This window comes from Cibotium barometz, chromosome 48 (genome assembly GCF_041138505.1).
Source record: "Cibotium barometz isolate CiBa-2024 chromosome 48, ASM4113850v1, whole genome shotgun sequence".
In the NCBI taxonomy this organism is placed as follows: Eukaryota; Viridiplantae; Streptophyta; class Polypodiopsida; order Cyatheales; family Cibotiaceae; genus Cibotium; species Cibotium barometz.
Genome location: NC_141093.1, coordinates 5619704 through 5641558, shown reverse-complemented (window position 1 = coordinate 5641558; position 21855 = coordinate 5619704). Strand labels below are relative to the sequence as shown.

General features: G+C 46.4%; 1 protein-coding gene across 5 annotated transcripts in view; it reads right to left on the bottom strand.

The window, feature by feature from the left end:
- LOC147610739 (uncharacterized) overlaps positions 1 to 21855 on the bottom strand; it is a 70250-nt gene that overhangs the window by 2276 nt on the left and 46119 nt on the right. The window lies entirely within an intron of this gene.

Below are 21855 nucleotides of genomic sequence, written 5' to 3'. Positions count from 1 at the left end.
ATGTATTCATTGCAGTATATTCAGCCTTTTGGCTTCATGTCTCTCTCTCTTGCACTCTCAGTTCAGCACATTCTAGTGCTCCCTTTGCTTCTGCTCTGTGCACACTCTATCAATCCTGCATTGCGAGGCCCAAGATGAGCCCCGGTGGCCATGGGAGGCTGGGAGCGGCTTCTAATTCATCTTTATGGGCCGAGTCTACACTGCGGAGATACCACTGACTATGACCGCGGACCTATGCGGTCATGTCATGGCCACATAGTGTATACATACCTATATAGATACACGGCCAGCCCGTTTCTCCACACAGTTCATCACTCATCACTATGAGTTTACTCCCTAGCTTATACCAGCATACAGCCTCCGTCTTAGTGGTTTCAAATCAACCATCGAAGCTCCCTTCATAGGAGCACACGGGTGTGGGGCTTTGCCATCTGCTGTCTCACTTCAATAATATAGTATTCTTCTCTATCTCTGCGTAATTTGAGTTTTGAAGTTTTGTGAACTGAAAGATTTGAGTGTCCTCTTGTATATACCGCGCGTATCTTTACACAGTATTAGAGCTCCGGCTCGGCACAAAACTACTTTGCTAATTGTTGCCTCGCAATCCCTTAGGAGAAATGGCATCTTCTGCAAAACCCCGCCCACTACCATTCAGTGTCAATGCAACACTTCACAATACCAATTATCCTCTCTGGAAGTTCAAGCTCAAGGCTATTCTTTCCTCCTGTGAGCTCTGGGACACCATCATTAGTGTTGATGTTCGCCTTGCTTTCTACGCCATCGTCACTATAAAAGATAGCATACCGGCCATGGTTCAGCACGTCTCCACACAACTACATAAGCATGGACTGTTGCAGAACCCTCAAGGAACGTCTCTCAACTCCAATAAGAGAAGCTGAAAATGGAGGTGTTTCTCACCAGAATCAAAGATCTCCATGACCATATAACTACAATTAGCATGAGTGTGCTCTCCCCGGATCTCACTCACTGTTGTCTAATCATATTGCCGCCTAAATATGATACTTTTATTACATTTTAGAATGTTGGTGGCATGCCTACCCCTCTCACAACTGAGGAGTTGAGTGAGGAGATGCGGATGCAAAGTCGCAATGGTAGCGTCCAGGCTTTCGCCGCTAACACAAAGAAGAGGGGTAAGGATTCTAAGTTTTCAAATCAGAAGAAAAATGTTAAATGCTTTCACTATAACAAGAAGGGGCACATCGCCAAAGAATGTAGAAAAAAGCATGCAAAGGCCAAGAATGGCACTCCAAAGACCAAGGAAGATTCCAATCATACTGCATAAATAGAGCTGTTTGTTGCCATTGAGGAAGTGTACAATGAGACAGCTAATGTTGCTGCACATAATGACACTTGGATCATCATCGCCAGTGGAGCTTCTAGGCATATGACCAGTCCCAAGGATTGATATTCCTCCCTAAAACCTGTGGAGAGAACATCACCGCGGCAATGGGCATGCAAAGTGCCCAATCAAAGGTTCAAGTACTATTTCACTTATGTCTAAAGAAGGTTGTACTGAAAGTCTTTCAAATGTTCTTTTGATTCTAGATACGAAGAGGAACCTTGTCACGTGCATCCCGCACTTGGATGCCACGTGGACATATATGTATTGCTAGAGTGGAAACTGGTCCCATGAGAGCCCCACTTCGAGACGAGTCAGCCAAGGTTCCACTCTAAGCGTCCAAGGTCAAGTGTACAAGTGTCAAATCCACACGGATCCCCTCGTGATCGATTCTTGGTTCGAAACTCGAATCCTGCAAACAAACGAACAAACAAACAAGCAAGGGGGTGCAGGCCTGACTCACCTCCCAACCATGACAGCCGTGGGCAAGCCCACAGTCTTGGTTGTCCCCACCGAGCCACGAGCTGAGCTAACTAGGTTGACGTACCGACCAATCTCCTCCTCGTGACGTCCCATACCGCCACGAAGTTGCCCTCGCGGGCCTCGAGACTGCTGCCGACCTCGGCTGCATAAAGCAGGTGCACGTCTGCACTAGATCCAGGCTCCAAGACCATAGAGCTCTCACAAACTCGCGAGACTCTCTATAATACAATAACTAACCTTGGCCACCCTTTTATAGGCTCTTGGCCAGTCATCGAGCGTCCACACTTGGCCGCCCGCCCGTCCATACTTGGGTGCCCGCCCGTTAGTATGTCCCTAACTCAGCTCGTCAATCAGCCTGCCTAGTTCCAAGCTTCCCCAAGCCTCGAAACTAGTCTTGCATGCGTATAGCACACGGTAGATACGCACTGTGCACATGACATACTCCCCTTCCTCTAAGAGCTCACTCCTGAGCTCACAGGGTAATCTCTCTGAAGAGAAGTCAATGTCTCCCATGTAGCGTCCTCCTCAACACGATCCTTCCACTTGATCTTGTATTCCGTGATAAGCGTATGACGCAATCTTCTTTCACGAAATCCAAGAATCTTTTCAGGCTCGTGCGGAACATATGTCATCTCCTGGACATCTATGATTTCTTGAGGAGTAACTAACTGATCTGCTCCACCCAGTACTTCCTTAAGTCTACTGACATGAAATACAGGATGAACTTTCACATGAGAAGGCAAATCCAATTCATATGCAACTGAACCAATCCGTCGTGTAACACGAAATGGTCCACAGTATCTAGGGGATAATTTCGGAGATCTACCTGTCCGTAAAGTCTCGGAATCTTTCGGAACTCGCAAATACACCATCGTTCCTTCAGAGAACTCTCTAGGTGAACGATGTCTATTAGAATAAAACCTCTCGGTCTTGAGCACTTCTAATAGATTCCTTTGCAACTTGTAACATTTCCTGCATATCTTGCAAAAAATTACGTGCTGCATCATGCTGAAGTCCTGAGAATCCTACTGTAACAGGTGATCTTGGTTGAAAACCATACATAAGCATGAAAGGACTAAACCCTGTACTCGTATGCTTAGTACTGTTATATGCAAATTCTAACATAGGAAGATAATCCTCCCATGAACTCTGTCTTTTGGATACATATACTCGAAGCATATCCTCCAAAATCTGATTCACTCTTTCAGTCTGGCCATCAGATTGAGGATGATCAGAGGAGCTCAAATTCAAAGTTGTTTCCAACTTCTCAAAAACAAGTTTCCAAAAGTCACTCGTAAACTTAGAGTCCCTATCACTGACTATGTCCTGCGGTAACCCGTACAGTCTAAACAATTGCTCGATAAACTGCCGAGCTAATTGCGTAGCTGTAATAGTCTTCCGGGTCGGTAAAAATCTAGCCATTTTTGTCAAGCGATCTACCACAACCCAAATAGAATCATGGCCTTGATGTGTTCTTGGCAATCCGGTAATAAAATCCATGGAAATACTTTCCCATTTATTACCTTGGATTTGCAAAGGATGCAACAACCCAGCCTGTCTAAAGCATTCAGCTTTATTTGCCTGACAAATTTGACACTTGAGCACATAATCTTCTACATACCCTTTCATCTTCGGCCAATAAAAAGTGTGTTTCACTAATGATAGTGTCCTGTGTACCCCAGGGTGTCCAACAGAAGGGGCGTCGTGACACTCCCTCAGAATCTTGGACCTAATGTCCGGGATCTGTGGCACACAAATTTTGTCATTACGGAACAGTAAACCATTCCGAATCATCCACTGGCCTCCTGCAGCCTGAATAGTAGACTGCTCAGTCACCGAGTCTTGGTCAATCAATGAGCTCCCGTCCTGGATCTTCTGCCCAAATGGACCAAAATAACTATCAGTCCTGCAAAGCCCTCTCAATGACTAAAATAAGTCAGAAGAAATCTCGGTGAACGACAAAGTATTCACCCCTCTAATCCGACTAAGCGCATCTGCGATATTATTCATGGACCCTTTCCGATAACGGATCTCAAAATCAAAATCTTGCATTAACTCTGCCCGACGAGCTTTCCTGCCTCTCAAATCATCCGCATCACACACATACTTGATTGACTGATGATCAGTCAATACCACAAACTTGGAGCCATATAAATAATGTCTCCAAACCTTGAGAGCATGAATCACAGCATAAAGCTCCTTCTCAAGGGTTGGCCAACGAGATTGAGTGTCGTCTAGCTTTTTACTTTCAAAAGCAACCGGTCTACCATCTTGAAATAAAGCAGCCCCGATAGCATAGTCACTGGCATCAGTTTCAAGAACATAAGGCCGACTAGGATCAGGCAATGCTAAGATAGATGCTTCCTTGACTTTATCTTTCAAAAGTCTGAAGGCCATATATTCCAAGTGATAGGCTGATTTGACTTACGTCCACGACCTTTCAATAAGTCGGTCATCGGTAGTGTGAGCTGAGAGTACTCCCGTACAGATTTCCGAAGAAAAACAACAAAACCGAGAAAAGAACGAAGTTGTTTCACTGTTCGTGGTATAGGCCGGTCCAAAACCTTCTGAACTCGGTCATAGTCAATGCTCAATCCCTCTCTAGTGATCTTGTGTCCCAAGTAAATGATGTCGGTCATAAAGAACTCACATTTACTCAACTTAGAATATAGTCGATTCAGTCTTAAAATAGATAAGACAATCGTGAGGTGTCTGACATGATCCTCAAGAGTACGGCTATATATCAAAATATCATCTAGGAACACCACCACAAATTTTCCCAAATGTTCACGAAAAAGATCGTTCATCATCTGTTGGGGAAAGTGGCTGGAGCATTGGTTAACCCAAAAGGTAATACGAGAAACTCGTAATGGCCATACCTAGTCCGAAAGGCTATTCTTTCGACATGCCTTTCATAAATACGTATCTGGTGATAGCCAGTACGTAAATCTATCTTCGTGAAATATTTCGCTCCTACTAACCGGTCAATTAGGTCATCGGAATAACGGTTCTTAATTGTCAGCTTGTTCAATCTTTTGTAATCTATACACATTCTCCAAGTATTGTCCTTCTTTCTCCTAAGCAACACAGGTGCACCCCAAGGTGATTTACTTGGACGGATCTGGTCCATCCTCAAATAATCTTCGAGTTGTTTAGCCAACTCATCTTCCTCAGCTTGGCTCATCCTATAAGGTGGAATACTCACAGAATGAGCACCAGGAATCAAGTCAATACGATGATCTACTGCCCGTTCAGGTGGTAAACCCGATGGCAATTCCTTAGGAAATACATCTTGAAACGAATCAAGTATCTTCTGTAATTCTTTGCTTTCAAACACACTTAATTCATTCACATCCATGAAAGGGATGAGAAAAGAAGAAAGTGGAATCAATATACAATGGAAAGCGGTATACAAAGAAGAATCCATTATATTTCCAAAATCAATTGTATTTACAAGAGGTCCCTGAGACGGATGGATACAATCACCTAAAATACTATACTTGGTGTCCCTATGCTGAAAAGAAAAAATATGACTAGACCAATCTATCTGGACGTCAAGAGTCTTAAACCACTCAATCCCTAATAACAAGTCTACATTTTCCAGATGCATAACATAGCATTCCAGAGTATCTTTGTAGTCCTCAATCTGGATTGGAAGCATCTCCACCTTGCGATCCCAAACTTGTCTTCCCGCAGGTAGACGTACCTCATAGGTATGGTCGCTGAGTGTCGTATCAAGACTCAATTTCTGCACAAGTTTGTAGTTAACAAAGTTATGCGAACTGCCAGGGTCTAAAAGAATGTGAATTTTATGGCCATTCACTTCTCCATAAACTCGGAGAAGATCATGCATGCCAAATACTTTAGAATTGAACAGACAATCAGAACAAGTACTAGGGCGAGAAAGTACAGTAATTGACTTACCTGTCAAAGACAACTGGTTAGCTGCCTTTGGCTTGGGTCCTGCGTTTGACTTGGTACCCTTTTGCTTTGGGCACTCATTACGCATGTGTCCTTTTTCTTCGCAGATAAAACAACGTCCTTTCTTCTTGAGCTTCAAAGCCCGAAAGAGTCGTTTCTTCTTCGCTGGTGTCGAACTTGAACTCTTCGAAGGTTGGTCCGAAGACTTGCCTTCAATCGTGTTAGCCATAGGTGCGGAGAACTTTCTTTTATGCCTGTTCCCCTGCTCGGTAACGGGTTTTGACTTGGAAGAGACCATCGTATCATCATAGATACGAGCTGAATGAATAGCCTCGTCCAAAGTTTTACATTTGTTATTTTTAACCTGTAAAAGGTACGAGTCTGGTAAACCACCTACGAAAAACCCCAAAAGAGTAGTGGGATCCATCTTTGTAGCTTTCATCTGCAAGTCACGAAACTTCTGGAGGTAGACCTCATAAGTGAGGTGCTGTGAGGTCATGGTCAAAGCTGAAAACCGGGCAACAACATCATAATCATCCTCTTTCTTGAGGAATTCTTTCTTGAAAATGTCTTCAAATTGTGCCCAAGTCGTTGGCTTAGGGTTCAGTTCCTTCCACCAAAGCAAAGCTTTGCCGGACAGGAAACCTGCTGCTAACTGTATCTTCTTTCCATCATCATATGGATGAAACTGAAAGTGAACTTGCCACTTGTGTAGCCACGTGTCCACGATCTCCTTGGTTCGCTGCTCTTGCTCGCCCCCGAACGGTTCCGGAGTAATATTGGGGCCTAAAGCTGAAGCCAAGGTATCCATTCCCGAGAAAGTAGAGAGGGTAGTGGTCAATAGAGCAATGGATTTCTGCAAAGCTTGCATTTGAGCGTCGATTTGTGCCTGACGTTCCGACAAAGAAGCTTCGAGAGCTACTTTGAACTCTTGGAAATCAGATTTTGACACAAAATCGTCAAAAAGATCGACATCGGTTCCTTCCGTAGCCGGCAAGCCTTCGCGTTCCACGAGGGGCTCCAACTCCGATTCTTGGGTCGACATCGTGAAGAGGGTACGTAGAGAGAAAATTCGATCTTTGCACAACAAAAGTGCGAGCGAACTCGAGAGCTTGAGAGCTTGAAAACTTGAGAACTGGAGAACTCGAGAGATGTGTGGCAAGAAGCCCACGTGAGGGGGTTTATAAAGGTTTCCCAAAAGCCAAAAAAAAAATCTCGAAAAGCTATGCTTAGCTTTTGCTTTAGCTTTTGTGTTTTTTTTTTCCTTGAATAAATATATATATATATATATGTATATATATATATATATATGTATATGTATATGTATATATATGTATATGTATATATATATATATAGATATATATGGATATATATATTCTCTTTTCTTAAAAAAGAAAAAACACCTTGGAATTCTTAGAGAGGAGAGGACTTTTAAACCTTAAAATTTTAAACTCCAAAAAAAACTGAAAGCTAAAAAAGAAACGTGCTTTCCTTGTTGTTTTTTGTTTTTTTTTTTTTCTTCTCCTGGAAATACCCGCCGGCGTGTGCTGATGCGGACGTCGCCTACTTCCTTGCGCCAACCTGCGCCTGCCACGAATGCCTGGGCGCCCGCCTGCTGTGCGTGGTCCCCACCGAGCCATGAGCTGAGCTAACTAGGTTGACGTACCGACCAATCTCCTCCTCGTGACGTCCCATACCGCCACGAAGTTGCCCTCGCGGGCCTCGAGACTGCTGCCGGCCTCGGTTGCATAAAGCAGGTGCACGTCTGCACTAGATCCAGGCTCCAAGACCATAGAGCTCTCACAAACTCGCGAGACTCTCTATAATACAATAACTAACCTTGGCCACCCTTTTATAGGCTCTTGGCCGGTCATCGGGCGTCCACACTTGGTCGCCCGCCCGTCCATACTTGGGTGCCCGCCCGTTAGTATTTCCCTAACTCAGCTCGTCAATCAGCCTGCCTAGTTCCAAGCTTCCCCAAGCCTCGAAACTAGTCTTGCATGCGTATAGCACACGGTAGATACGCACTGTGCACATGACAACAAGTCCCATCATGGTCTTGGTCAAGTGTGCGAGTCCTGTCATGGTCTTGGTCAAGTGTGCATGAAACCGGGCTATGGACACATAACGCAGTAATTCTTTCAATTAAATACCTGGACTTTATGACACACACACAAACAGAATCCTCGCTCCCTCGCTCAACACCAGATTGGCCCCGAAGTCCGACGCCCCTTTCGGTATTTATTTATCAATTAATTCAAGGGAAATTACAAGGGTATGGTTACAAGAGCAATTCACAGCCAAGAAACCCCTGTTTTAAGGAAATTTCGACAGCATTTCGGTACATAAACCTTCCCTGAACAAAATCCCAAGTCCCTGGTCCTCTTCCTTGGCCTTCTACCACTCAAATAAGCCCAAAACAGTGAATTTCAGCTTGCTGTATTTTCTGTACAGACCTGTTTTCAGCTCTGTTTTCAGCTCTGCACAACCACCACACTATCCTGGTAGACCTTAGCAAGGTCCCTCTGCAATCTGGCATCAACTCGGCCTTGGAACAGCCCCTGAACAGTCCAAAAACAGCACTGATTTAGTGCTGAATTGGACACCTGCGTGGTGAGGTAACTATCTTCACCTGGTCTTGCTTTGGAGCAGCAGTTAGCTGCTCCTCTTCCTGTCAAAGGAGGCTCTTTCCTCAGCCAAAAAGCATATTCTCACACAGCTGTACATAATTCATGAGAGTAGCCCACTAGAGGGGCATTTCCATAGCTGAATATAGGTTAAGAGAGGCTGTGGGGAGCAAGCTCAACCCTCAGTGCATAGAGAACAGGGAAGGGGAAGCTCCAATAGCTCTTAACCTGCAACAATCCACCTGCCTACCACAAAAATGAGCCCAGGGGGAAGATAAGCAAGCGCCCAGCCTCCTGTACTTAGAAACTGGCCTAAAAGCTGCCACATGGCAGTCATGCAGCTCATTTCCCGTTCCAGTCTTCCGGTCTAAAAATCTCCCAATCTGCTAACATTTTGACATCAGTCCTTTGGTGATTATTGATCCTTGCAACATTCCGGAGAGATTGACGCGAAGAGATTTCAAATCTGATCACTGTCCAAAAATAGCAGTTTCCCTAAATTTTAGGAGATATGCCCAAAGCATTCCTTCAGGTCATCTGACCAACATTCTCTTTCATGACCACATCAGAAAACGTAATGTGGTCATGATACAGTGACTTTTCATTTCATGGACATTCACAAATGTGTATCTACATTTATGGCCAGGCACACTGTCCTGCACCATTCTCAGTGGCCAAGTACACTGTCCTGGTCATGTGTATCTACATTTATGGCCAGGCACACTGTCCTGCACCATTCTCAGTGGCCAAGTACACTGTCCTGGTCCACTGTTCGTCAAGTCTTCAGTGCCCAATCTTCTGGGATTTCAGGGTCCCAAGGCTCAAGTAAACCATCAGTCGCACGAAGTCCCAATGGTCCACCTTCTCTGGTCATGCAATGTCGAAGCTTGATCCAAGAGATATCTGAGGGTAGAAATCAACAACAACTAAAGAACAAAAAGAAAAAGAAAATATATGTATTTACTTAGGTAAATACAAGGAAAGCAACTGCAAAAGTTCACCACCTGGTGACAGTGCAAGTCCCGCACATGATGCAGTGCCAGTTCGTACTATGAGTCACCCTCTGGGATGACGACAGGTATTCCACGCATTGATAGGCTTGTAGCCAAATGTAAGGCACCTGATGAAGCATGTAGATGCATGTAGAGTTGCATAGTGTATGGGCCACAGGTTTACCCATGGTACCCAACACTTGGTCTCAAAATATGTGAATATGAAGCAGAAGCAAATAGAGATCACACAAGAGAGTAGACAGCTAAGAGAGATATAACACTTGAGCCAAGAACTGAAAAGTATTGAATGAATTATGAAGACCCGAAGACCATGCTTATATACATCTCATGGAGAGCAGTCGGCTAGTAGCAGAAGGCACAAGACTGTAGCAAAAGTGATAAATGCCTAAAATAAGCTATAAAATACTGAAAAAATAAGTAGTTGATAGGGCAAATGCACCGCTAAAGATAGAAAGAATAAGCACAATATCAACTGGCCGCAACTCGGACGAAAACTTCACAATGTGAAATTTGCATGTCTGCTAATATGGCTGAATTATATACCAATATGAATCCACGAGAGCTAGAGATGACATGTCCAACACCTCCTCTCAACTCCAGCACGGAGATCCAACTCACATACGGGTAAGCAGTTGATTAATAGTATCTGGAGGAAAAGGTTTCGCGAAGAGATCAACAAAGTTGGCCTAAGAAGAACAATCCTCCAGTGTAATGATGCAGTCGGCGACCAGCTCACAAATGAACTGAAAGTGGACCTCAATATATTTAGTCCTGCCATGGAAGGATAAAGTTCGAGCCAACGCCAAGGCCCTCTGGCTATCCGTAAGAATACGGATCAGAGAATCCGAGAGTACATCAAGATTACTCAACATCTGGAAAGCTCACAGCAAGAATCCAGATAAGCACGGTACTCAACCTCAGTAGTGAAAAGATGCAGTGGAGAAGAGAGCTTCAGCTCTTGCAAGCACACACACACACACACAAAACCCTAAAAGAGAACACACAAGGTGAGATTGAAAATCTTCTTCTTCTTCACACAACACTCAACACACCATTTACAAAGATAAGAGTACACACATTATGAAAACGTACTCAACCAAATACATTCTATAGTGTGAACCCAACTAAATGAGCTGGCGCTATAACTATGCCAGTCTCTAGAATGGCCGTCACACAGCCTGTCATCCCACTGGCCGCATATCACCCATGATCTCACCAACCATGCCAGTGGTGTAAGTGTGGGGCCTATCCCCCAGGCGGGTCTTTAGTGTTCACCGCCTCACTAGATGAGCTCCATATCTCAACACTCCCCCTCGAGCTCAACTCCATCTCATGTACACCAAGCGAAGCCCTGAATCCAGGGAGCTTCTCAGTACCCAATGCTTTGGTGAAGATGTCAGCGACCTGATCCTATGTGCTAACATAAACAAGGTCAACGTCTCCTGCCAAAATCTTCTCTCTGACAAAATGGTAGTGGACCTCTATATGCTTCGTGCGAGCATGAAAAACTGTGTTCCTGGCCAACTGCATACTGCTAATGTTGTCACAGAAAATGACAACTTATCTATCCACTAATAGACCCAAATCTGCAAGTAGCTTTCTCAACCAAGCTACCTCACATGCTGCCATAGCAGCACCTCTGTACTCGGCCTCTGTACTGGATAGAGCAACCGTAGGCTGCTTCTTGCTGCTCCAAGCACAGCACCACTCCCCAAAGAAAACATGAAGCCACTAGTAGATCTTCTATTTGAGATACTACCAACCCAATCAGCATCTATGTACCCATGTACACATATCTCTGTCCCAGTTTCATAAAATAGTCCACAATGCAAAGTATCACATACCTCAGTATGCGTCTCAATGCATCCAAATGCGGCTTCCGAGGAACCTGCATAAACTGACTCACCAACCCAACAGCATAGCTCAAATCTGGCGTGGTGATCGTCATGTAGATCAAGCTTCCTACTATGCGCCTATACATAGTAGGATCCTCCAAAATCTCTCCTGAATCTGCACTCAACTTGCCATTCTGATCCAATGGCACTGAGATAGGCTTACACCCTGTCATACCATACTTGGACAACATGTCCAAGCCATACTGTCTCTGCAGTAATCCAATACCATGTGGTGACCTAATCACCTCAATGCCCAAGAAATATCTAAGCTCCCCAAGATCCTTCATCTCAAACTTCTGTCTAAGCAAGATCTTTACATCAAAGATCTCTGCATCATGGTCCCCCGTAATGATCAAGTCATCTACATAGATGACAAGTACAACGCCTCTATCACTGTGTCTCACATACAGCGAGAAATTTGCATTGGCTACATGAAAGCCAATAGTGACAAGATATTCAGAAATATTGTCAGACCATGCTCTTGGTACTTGTTTTAAGCCATACAAGGCTTTCTTCAACCTGCAAACATGCTCGGGTGACTCACATCCTCATATACACCTCTTCTTGCAAATCCCTATGCAAGAATGCATTCTTTACATCCATCTGATGTAAAGAATACATTCTTTACATCCATCTGATGTAAAGACCATTGCTTTGACGTAGCCACTGCTATCACAACTCTCACTGTTGCCATCTTGACAACTGGGCTGAAAGTTTCCTCATAATCAATGCCATATGTCTGCGCATATCCTTTGGCTACCAATCTAGCCTTGTACCTGCTTATGCTTCCATCACTGTTATGTTTTACTTTGTACATCCACTTGCATCCAATGGCCACTAAATCCCAAGTCTCATTTCCATATAGTACATCCATCTCCTCATCCATAGCTTTCTGCCAACACACATTTCCAACAGCCTCATCAATGCATAGTGATGTACCACATAACCATCATAGGTAAACCTTTGCACAGGATTCTTCACTCTCCCAGATCTTCGTAGCTTTGCATTCATGGCTTCCATAGCCTTCTTTACACCAAGTGTTCTCATAGTTGGTATCCCAAGCTCCTCATCAAGGACTAGACTCTCCATCAACATGAGAATGCCCTGCAGAAATGTCAGGCATACAAAGGGGCTCAACCACTTTCTCTTTGCCTTTATGTGATGTACTAATCACATTTGCAGGACTGGTATTATGACGTAGCCTGCCACTCCATGGTCTATCAACTGAACCACTAGATGAGGACTCTCCTGGTCCACTCAAAGACTGTGATTGCTGACTTGCAGTGTCACAACCAGTGACCTCAATGTGCATACATTACCCAATGGCAACTGTTGACCTCCTTGCAGCACACACAGTGTCTGCACAGCCAATCTATCTTCCTGCAATTCTTAAAACAGAGTTCTGCAGAGAATCAATGACTTATCCACAGTGCTCGAAATCGCCTGCTTTCTGAAAAACGGAGGTCCTAACGCGCCCGAAACGCGTTTTCGGCCCGAAAAATATTATCCAATAGGATAGGACAATATAGTTGCCCTATAGCTTTACTCCCGCGAAGAAAGCTCCTCAATCAGAGATCGTTTGCCGGTGCCTCCCGTAGAGCTCCCGACAAGGGTGTAGTCGCCAACACAAATAGGGAAGAGTAGATGAAGCCCTTGCCCTCGTACCGCTTCCTGTGCTTCTCTTGCTTGCAGCTCAGCCCTTAGCATGAACCAGACTCTGATACCATAAAAAAGTGGAGAAGAGAGCTTGAGCTCTTGCAAGCACACACACACTCACAAAACCCTAAAAGAGAGCACACAAGGTGAGAGACTGAAAATCTTCTTCTTCTTCACACAACACTCAACACACCATTTACAAAGATAAGAGCACACATTATGAAAAGGTACTCAACCAAATACATACTAGGAGTGTGAACCCAACTAAATGAGCTGGCACTATAACTATGCCAGTCTCTAGAATGGCTGTCACACAGCCTATCATCCCACTGGCTGCATATCACCCATGATCTCACCAACCATACCAGTGGTGTAAGTGTGGGGCCTATCCCCCAGGCGGGTCATCAGTGTCCACCGCCTCACTAGATGAGCTCGATATCTCAACAAGTAGAAGATAATGAAATTGTATTCTGCTTCTTGGATCCAGGAAATAAGACCGAAATCAAGAGTGAAGCAGTAACAAGATGTGGATCGTTAAGTATCCTGATCACCTGTCCAATCAGCATCAGAGTATCCAACAAGCTCAGTGCCTCCTTTGAAAGAGAGACCATAGTCCAAGGTACCAGATAAGTATCGAAGAACCCTCAGAGCGGCCTGTCAATGAGAATGTTGAGGAGCGGAAGAAAACTGACTGAGAACACCGACACTATAAGAAATGTCGGGCCTAGTGTAAGTCAAATAAATAAGGGAACCAACAAGTCTCCGGTACTATGTACTGTCCTCGAAGAGGGGAGACGGATCATCACGGCAAAGCTTGGAGTTAGGATCCATCGAACAAGAAATAGGATGGCACTCGGTCATCCCAAATGTCTCCAGGAGCTACCGCAAATATCTGTATTGGCTAAGAAACACTTCATCAGAAGCCTGATATACCTCCATGTTTGCCTAGAGATCCATCAACATGACACTTGGTCTTAAGGACCCACTTGACCCCACTGACCCGTCGATGCAGAAGCTGGTCCACAAGCTACCAATGTAATCAATCTCGGCCTCCATGATTGCTTGCCACTCCAAAAGAGCAAGAGCCTCTTTAGCTGAAGTAGGCTCATACAACTGTATCATTGTACTCATCAGCGCGAGGTTACAAGAATGATGAAGCTATTGTAATCTTTGTGCCCGTGTCAAAGATTGTGCTCAAGGAATTTGCACTTCCTAGACTTGGGATCAAATTTGGATCTATCACAATCAGGGATATTAACATAGGCATCAAAAAAAAAAACCCTGAAATGAGAGATGGACGGTTTCTGTCTAGTAAAAGCCTCCTCTGGAGCCATATGAGAAACCGCCTTTGTAAGAGAATGGTTGATGATGTAAACAGCAGTGCTCAAAGTGTCAACATTTGGCCACCCAATTGATCCACCCGTGCTTTCTCATCATGTATGTACATTGGACTGGTGTCCAAGGCAGTTGTATATGCCAGGGATTGATGCCACTCATGTGATACTGTGGACGTGGCTTTCTGTTGGGACTTGTGCCTCCGTATACATGCCCGGAAATGCTTGGTGGATTGGTATTCCATTGGATCTGGTACCTCGTGTACTTGCCTCGAGCACGTCTATTTTGGTATAGTCTCATGAACGGGGATTGTCCATACCAATGCTGAATTGCATAGCATCTTTATGTGCTTGCTTGCAATTGAAATTGCATGCTGTTTTCATGCTTGCTTGACCAATGTGTAGTTCCGGGTAAGGGGACACCTGCCCGCGAGCCGTGCATGTGAAACTGTCTGCTCACATGGTTATGTGGCACGTGACAGGTGGTAAGTATTGGTCATAAACCTAGCCTTAGGAGTTAGCACTAATTTATAAGCGAGTGTGTACACACTTCATTAAGTTTTGGGCGACCAAAACTCACTTATAAATTATGACCAGCCCAGTGTTCACACACACTGATGTCTTGAGGTGGACATAACCCAATGTCCACCGCCCAGACCTTATCCCTTTTGTACAAAGAACTGGGACCAATGTCATGAAGAATGGTCCTGTGAGGAGTCATGTGAGTAGTACACCCAATGCCCACTATCAACCACCCAATCCATAAGACGTGAGGTGGAAGAAACAAGAGAGTCAGAGAGAAGCCCCTCAATACCGATGAAGATAGTCTCCTTGGTGGAAGAGGATTTTGAGTTTGGTTTGTGGATGAAGAGGTTTGATTGGGGAGTCTTAGCAGAACCACCTTCTCTCTTCTTCTTGCGACAATCAAACTGAATGTGACCTTTGAGACTACAATAATGACAAGTAAGCTCCATGTGAGAGAGATTGTTGGCAAATTTGTGGTCACCTTTGTTGCTAGTGGAAACCCTGGACTGCCATGTGCTTTTGCCCTTAGCCTGAAGAAGGGTCTCGGAAGTACCGTGGCTAGTCTTCTTTCTCATGGCCCTATCCTAAAGCATGCCAACAATGGTATGTAGATCAAGAGTAAAAGGAAGTGATATAGTATCACAAAAAGCAAAGAAAGTCTCAGGAAATTTGGCGAGGAGCTGATTGACAAAGTCCTCGCCGGTAGCTTTGCTCCCCAAAGAGACCAGCTGCTTCTAAATGGTTATGAACTCCATAACAGAATCCATGATGTTAGCAGTATCGGCGATCTTCAAGTCGGAAAGCTGATTCTCCAAGGCTACCTTTTGAGCAGAGTTCTCACATGATATCTCCTCTAGATGACATCCCACAATTCTTCTGCAATTTCCTCATCGTTGTCATCAAATTGACGAGCAATAGAGGGTTTTACGTTGAAGAAGATAAAGGCATGAGCCCTTGTATCTTTGTCAGCCCAGGCATCAATCTCAACCTAAGGAGAAGTAGCATAAGGAGAGGCATCAGTACCAAAAACAATACCCATAGCCAATGATACCAAATGAGAGTCTTCATCAGACCAATCAAGATAATTGGTTCCATCTAAGATGGATTTCTTGGGAAGTTGAGGAATGAATGAAGAGATAATAGGTGTAGAGGCCATGGAATCCTCCTCTTGAATTTACACTGAAAAGCTGCAAGTAGGTACCCGGGGGTTGCCCACTCCTCAGGTGAGGTGAAAGAAAGATGTAGTACTGTACTTCTACTAGAGATCAAGGCACATGGGTGAAGACGGGAGCCGACCCGATGTGCAATGAAGTAAGGGAGGGAGATGCTAATGGAGCAAGCGCACGGAGTCCAAGGTACCTACAAAATACGAAATTAGGGAAGGAGAGGGAGGGCTAGGAGAAAATAGCGCAGCAAGGCAGCGCAGCAAGGCACTGCTGTAGGAGAAACGCAACAAAGAAGTGTTGTCCAAGAGGCAAAAAACAGCCCCAAATCAATGGAGAAAAACGCTGATTTGTGCACGAAGTAAATCTCCAAAATGCAGCCACCACGGGAGCATAGGAGAAAAAAACAACACAAGCTGATGTCATATTTCATGTGGAGGAACCCCATGGAAGGGTAGATATAGAACCTGGTGTGTGTTCCAAGCATGGTTTAGAACATGTGGAAGGACTCCATGGAAGGATTGAGATCCTGGTGTGAGATCCTGGCATGGTTTGTTCCATGCGGAAGGACTCCATGGAAGGATTGAGATCTTGGTGTGAGCTCTTGGTATGATTCGTTACATGTGGAAGGGCTCCATGGAAGGATTCATATCCTAGTGAGAGCTCTTGGCATGGCTCAGTACATGTGGAAGGGTAGATACCCTGGTGAGAGTTCCTGGCATGCTAATGAAGTATCATGGAAGTATAAAGAAAGCTCACCAGGGTGAACACCCTGGTGAGCATTCTTTATACTTGTATGGGCGGTGCCCGAGACAGGTCCTGTACAAGATGAATAAGTTGGGAGATGGAATCCAAAATATTATACATAAAGCATTTGCGTGTGTTTTGACATGCATGAATGACTTGTCTTAGCTGCCTGGACAATGCCTGGTATTTCTGCTTGTGATTGTCCATGGGCTCCAGGGATGTCTAGAAACCCTATGGACGCGTGTGTGCACACCTGTTTGAGACTGAGGCGGTGGTCTTATGTGTTTTGCAGGTTGTAAGTGACCCCAAACTCAATTTACAGCTTATATTTTATTATAATAAGGTTTATGAGTGGAGGTGTTCACAAACACTTAAATTTGGGCGGACAAATTATAAAGTGTTCACATACAAAGTTTGGGCGAACAGTCTATAAAGTGTTCACATCAAGTAGACCATTTTTTAATGAAACTTGGCCATTACTCAAAGTGGGTAGACCCATCATACAATAATAGCTCCACGAGTTGCTATTCTGGGAGAGAGAAACCAAAAGCAGCTAGGCACCCCCTCTCCATCTGTTTTTGGAGTGGAACACTCTAGGGTTGAAGGACAGGTGTCAGTTTGGCATGCACAACAGCTCTACAAGGCTGGTTGACTCCTTCCAAGGCTGATATATAGCTGATTCCTTGCCTCCATAGCTGCTTCAAATAGAAGCGATTCTTCTCTCTCTCTCTCTCTCTCTCTCTCTCTCTCTCTGCCCCCCCCCCCCCCCGCCGTTCGCGTTGCGCGCTGGTGGCCCTTTGCCGCGCTGCGCCCCTGCTGCTTCCCCTCCGCCTCCCTTGATCGCCCACGCTGCCCTGTGTGTCGTGCTGCGCCTGTTCATACAGTCGTGCTGCTCTGTGCGCTGCGCTGCCTTGCACCTGTGCACTCTCTGTCTGCCTTGCTCATGGCGTGAAGCTGCGCAGCCCCCCCCCCCCCCTCCTATGTTCGCGCTGCGCGCTGGTGGCCCTTTGCCGCACTATGCCCCTACTGCTTCCCCTCCGCCTCCCTTGATCTGCGTGCTGCTCTGTGCTCACACACTGCGTGTCCGCCTCGCTATCTCTCCACCCGCCCTTGCTCAGGCCCCCAAGGCAGCAACCAAGGGGAAATAGCACAATGAACCTACAGAAGCTGGAGGCATACATCAAGACAGTAGAGGACAACACCAAGAAATTACTGGGTGAACAAAAGAAGGTGCTGGTCAGGGTTCTGACCCAACATGAAAAACAGTTGAAAGGCCTCCGCAAGGAGATACAGGGAAAGAACAACAGGATTGAAGAACTGACAGCCCAGGTGAACCACAGGAAGAGGTGATTCAGATGTTGAAAGAGACCCAGCTGCAACAAACAGGAATGCCAGAAGCTGCCCCAATGATAGGGGAACTCCAGGCAGAAATGGAAGCCCTAAAGGCTACAGTCAAGGACCATACAGTGGAGGAAGGGGAACTGAATATTCAGGAGGGTTTAAGGACTGACTTGGAGCAGTTGAAAGCTGCGAGTGATAAGCTGCCGGAAGATCTGCAGACCACTAAGAAAGATTGGGTGGAGGTGGTGAAGAAACACAAACCCCTGCAGGCATCATACATGAGACTCTGGAGGAGGAGAAACGCAGGAAGGATAGGGCCCTCCATGTGCGAGTACGGGGGCTACAGGCGGGGGCTTCCCCAAAGGAGGATGCCATGACACTTTGCCAAATGCTAGGAGTGGAGATACAAGGAAAGGATATGACACAAGAGCGACCCCTCATCATTAGATTCCCTACTGCCACCAACAGACAGGCCTTCTTAGACAGGGAGCTGCCCTCAAGGGCACACAGGTGTACATGGGAGATGATCTCACTCCAGCACAGGTTGTCAGGTGGCACACCGACGTGAGGCGATGATGACTGTTCATGAGGCCCGCAGAGCAGGCAAGTGGGCTATCTACAGAGATGGTAGAGTCATTATCACTGTGCGTCGTCCCAAATAGGGACGCAGGGGTCTATGAGACCAAACACCTGGGGTTGGCAGTATGGAACTACAATGGCATGCTGTGGTCAAATCCAGGAGACTTGAGCGAGATTCTCACAGGCAGGGATGTCATTTTTTATACAGACTCATCAGAGCCCTGAGAGGGGCTTACCATACATAGCCGGGTATGAGTGGCAGTCAACTTTTCAAGGCGAGACCCACACATCAGGAGGAGTACATGGCTCTGGGGGGGTAGCTGTCCTTTTTAGATCCCATCTCCGATAGATTCTCAGCATCGTCCAGAAAACGAGGATGCACGATATCTTTGGGTGCGGCTACAGCTTAGCAGCGACAGAGTCATCCACATTGCTGTGTGTTATTTTGCACCACGCCACTCCCCTTACGCCGCACAGCATGGCCAGTCACCGTACTTACCATTATATGAGGATATCATGGAGTTCTCACAGTTGGGGGAAGTCCTCCTACTCGGGGATTTCAACGCCAGGACGGGAAGTCAACAGGTCCCACTACTCGATCTAGACAACCCTATCAGACTACAAGAGCTGGGCATCACTGACACAGGGCTGGAGCGATCATTATAGGGCCCTGAGGAGGTCACAGTGTACGGGAGATATTTCTTAGAGCTAGGAGCTGCACATGGTCTCGTTATCTATAACGGGATGTCCCGATGGCCCTCCTCCGACGCCCTCACCTCCTTCCCTCGCTCAGGAGGTACTAGCATTGTGGACTACCTTATGGGAACTCCCGCTTTGGCACACCTTATCCCCGACTTCTCCATTCCACCACACCCTTTTGAAGCTGACCATGCCTACCTCTCGGAGCGCGCAAAAGCACACTATGAACGCCAAGGGTGGATCAAGAAACCGCGAGATTACCTTCAAGGTTGATCGAAGAGAACCTTCGGGGCTTGAAAGACAGTCGACCGCTTCAGCCAGTCGACGGGTTAGAAAGCGATCACATTTAGCCAGTCGACGGGTTAGAAAGCGATCACATTTAGCCATTGATGAAAGTGTCTCGAGGGGAATAGAGCAAGGTTGTCATCAAGCCCACTATGGTCAGATTACTCGTACCGGAACTCATCCAACACTCCTGAAAGCAGAACCCTCAGCGCACGGGGTTTCGGTTGAAGACTTAAATAAGTCCCTACTGGGAACATCGAGTCTACGAGGGATAAAACACCAGCACCATGACCCATTGGTCGAGGTGCGGAGGTTGCCACTTCGGCCTTTGTGTCACAAGCCAACTCCACTACCGTAGTGCGTCGGATCGCCCCTAGTTTCAACAAATCTTGCTATTTTCGACGGATCGGTGGGGGTTTCAGTTGGTAGCAGAAGCTAGACAATTGCTAGCGGCGGATTGACGTGGCCGCAGTCATTCGACCTCCCCATGCTATCTAAGCATCGGAAAACAAAAAGCTATGGATACAAGAAAGGAAGGGAATCCCACGAACACACGGGAATGGAACCATTTCCTCCAATGCTTTTTGCTTTTCAGCTTCAGTCAGCTCTCTTGCTCCCTTCTCAGGTTCGAATCCTGTCACCTCGATTATTGCCTAACTCAGCGGTAAGCTCAGACAAAGAGGTAAGCGCTGTAGGACCCATCTTATCTATTATCTAGTAGGTAAACCGGTTACATCCTTCGAGATGATGATGTAGTCTGAACTTATAGGCGACTATAAGGCCATAGGCGAGGATGCTTTCCTCCCGGCGAAGATCTCGCCGGTGTTACCTGCGGATGGTTGCTCTTTCACTCTTACCTACACACCACCCGTCCCTCCACCACCCCCCCCCCCCAAAATCTCACATTACACTCAGGTCCTCTTTGATCACGAGCTTGACCTTGTTTACTCCAACCACATCTACCGCCAACTCCAAGATGTGGAACCTACTGTCCCCCTATCCACCCTCACAACACAACTCACTACCATACTCCACACATCCGCCACAGCTTCTTTCATCTGCACGCGATGGTCTACCGCCAAGCCACCTTGCAGTTCCATGCCCCAGAACTGTTGGTATGATGACAAATGTCGGGCCACACGCTCCCGTCTTAAGCATGAGGTACGGATTGGGCAAATCACGAAGCGCCAAGCGCAACGGATTTCTCAACAGCTCACCCGACGCAAGAAACGGGAGTTCTATGCTCGGAAAGAGGATGAGTTATACCGACTTTTGTTAGGGCCGAACTGCAAAGAGGCATGGAGGAAACTCCGAGAACATCGCCCTCCCACACCTATCACCTACCCAAACACATGGCACTCCTATGCACACTCCCTCTTATCATATCCCCCATCAGCCACCCCTACCCCCACCACCAGACCCCCGCCCCACCACCTCCACCTTCTTCACAAAGGCCATTCGTAGACTACGCAATGGGCGAGCCCAAGATCATGAGGGACTCACCGCCGAGTACAAGGGCATGGTCCTCAAGGCCATTCGTAGACTATGCAATGGGCGAGCCCAAGATCATGAGGGACTCACCGCCGAGTACATCTCGCATGCCCATGATACCCTAGCACCCCTACTAGCCTACATGTTCAATAGAGCCCTTTGTGAAGGATTTCCACCCTCTTGGTCCACCAACACCATCACCCCCATCCTCAAAGCCGGAGATCCACTGGATCCTAATAACTACAAGACTTGGCCACACATTGGCCAAACTCTATGGATCAGTGCTAGAGGCGGAGCTCAATTCATTTGCAGAGAGCCAGGGATGCAGAGCCTCAGGACAGGCTAGCTTTCGGAGGAGCTACTCTACCCTTGACCACATCTTCACCCTCCATGCCATCATCGAGGAGGGTAGAGCACGACACCAGAGGATTTACTGCTGCTTTGTGGATTTCCGCAAAGCTTTTGATACTGTACCCCGAGCCCGCCTCTTACACCGTCTACAGGAGATCGGAGTCCGGTTTGGAGCATCATCGCCCTCTATGAGTCCGTCACCGGACGAGTGAGGCCCCAGGAGGTACATCACAGGAGATTTCCAGCACTATTGGGGTGAAACAGGTACATCGCCCTCTATGAGTCCGTCACCGGACGAGTGAGGCCCCAGGAGGTACATCACAGGAGATTTCCAGCACTATTGGGGCCTCTATCACCCACTCTTTTCGGCCTCTACATTGATTA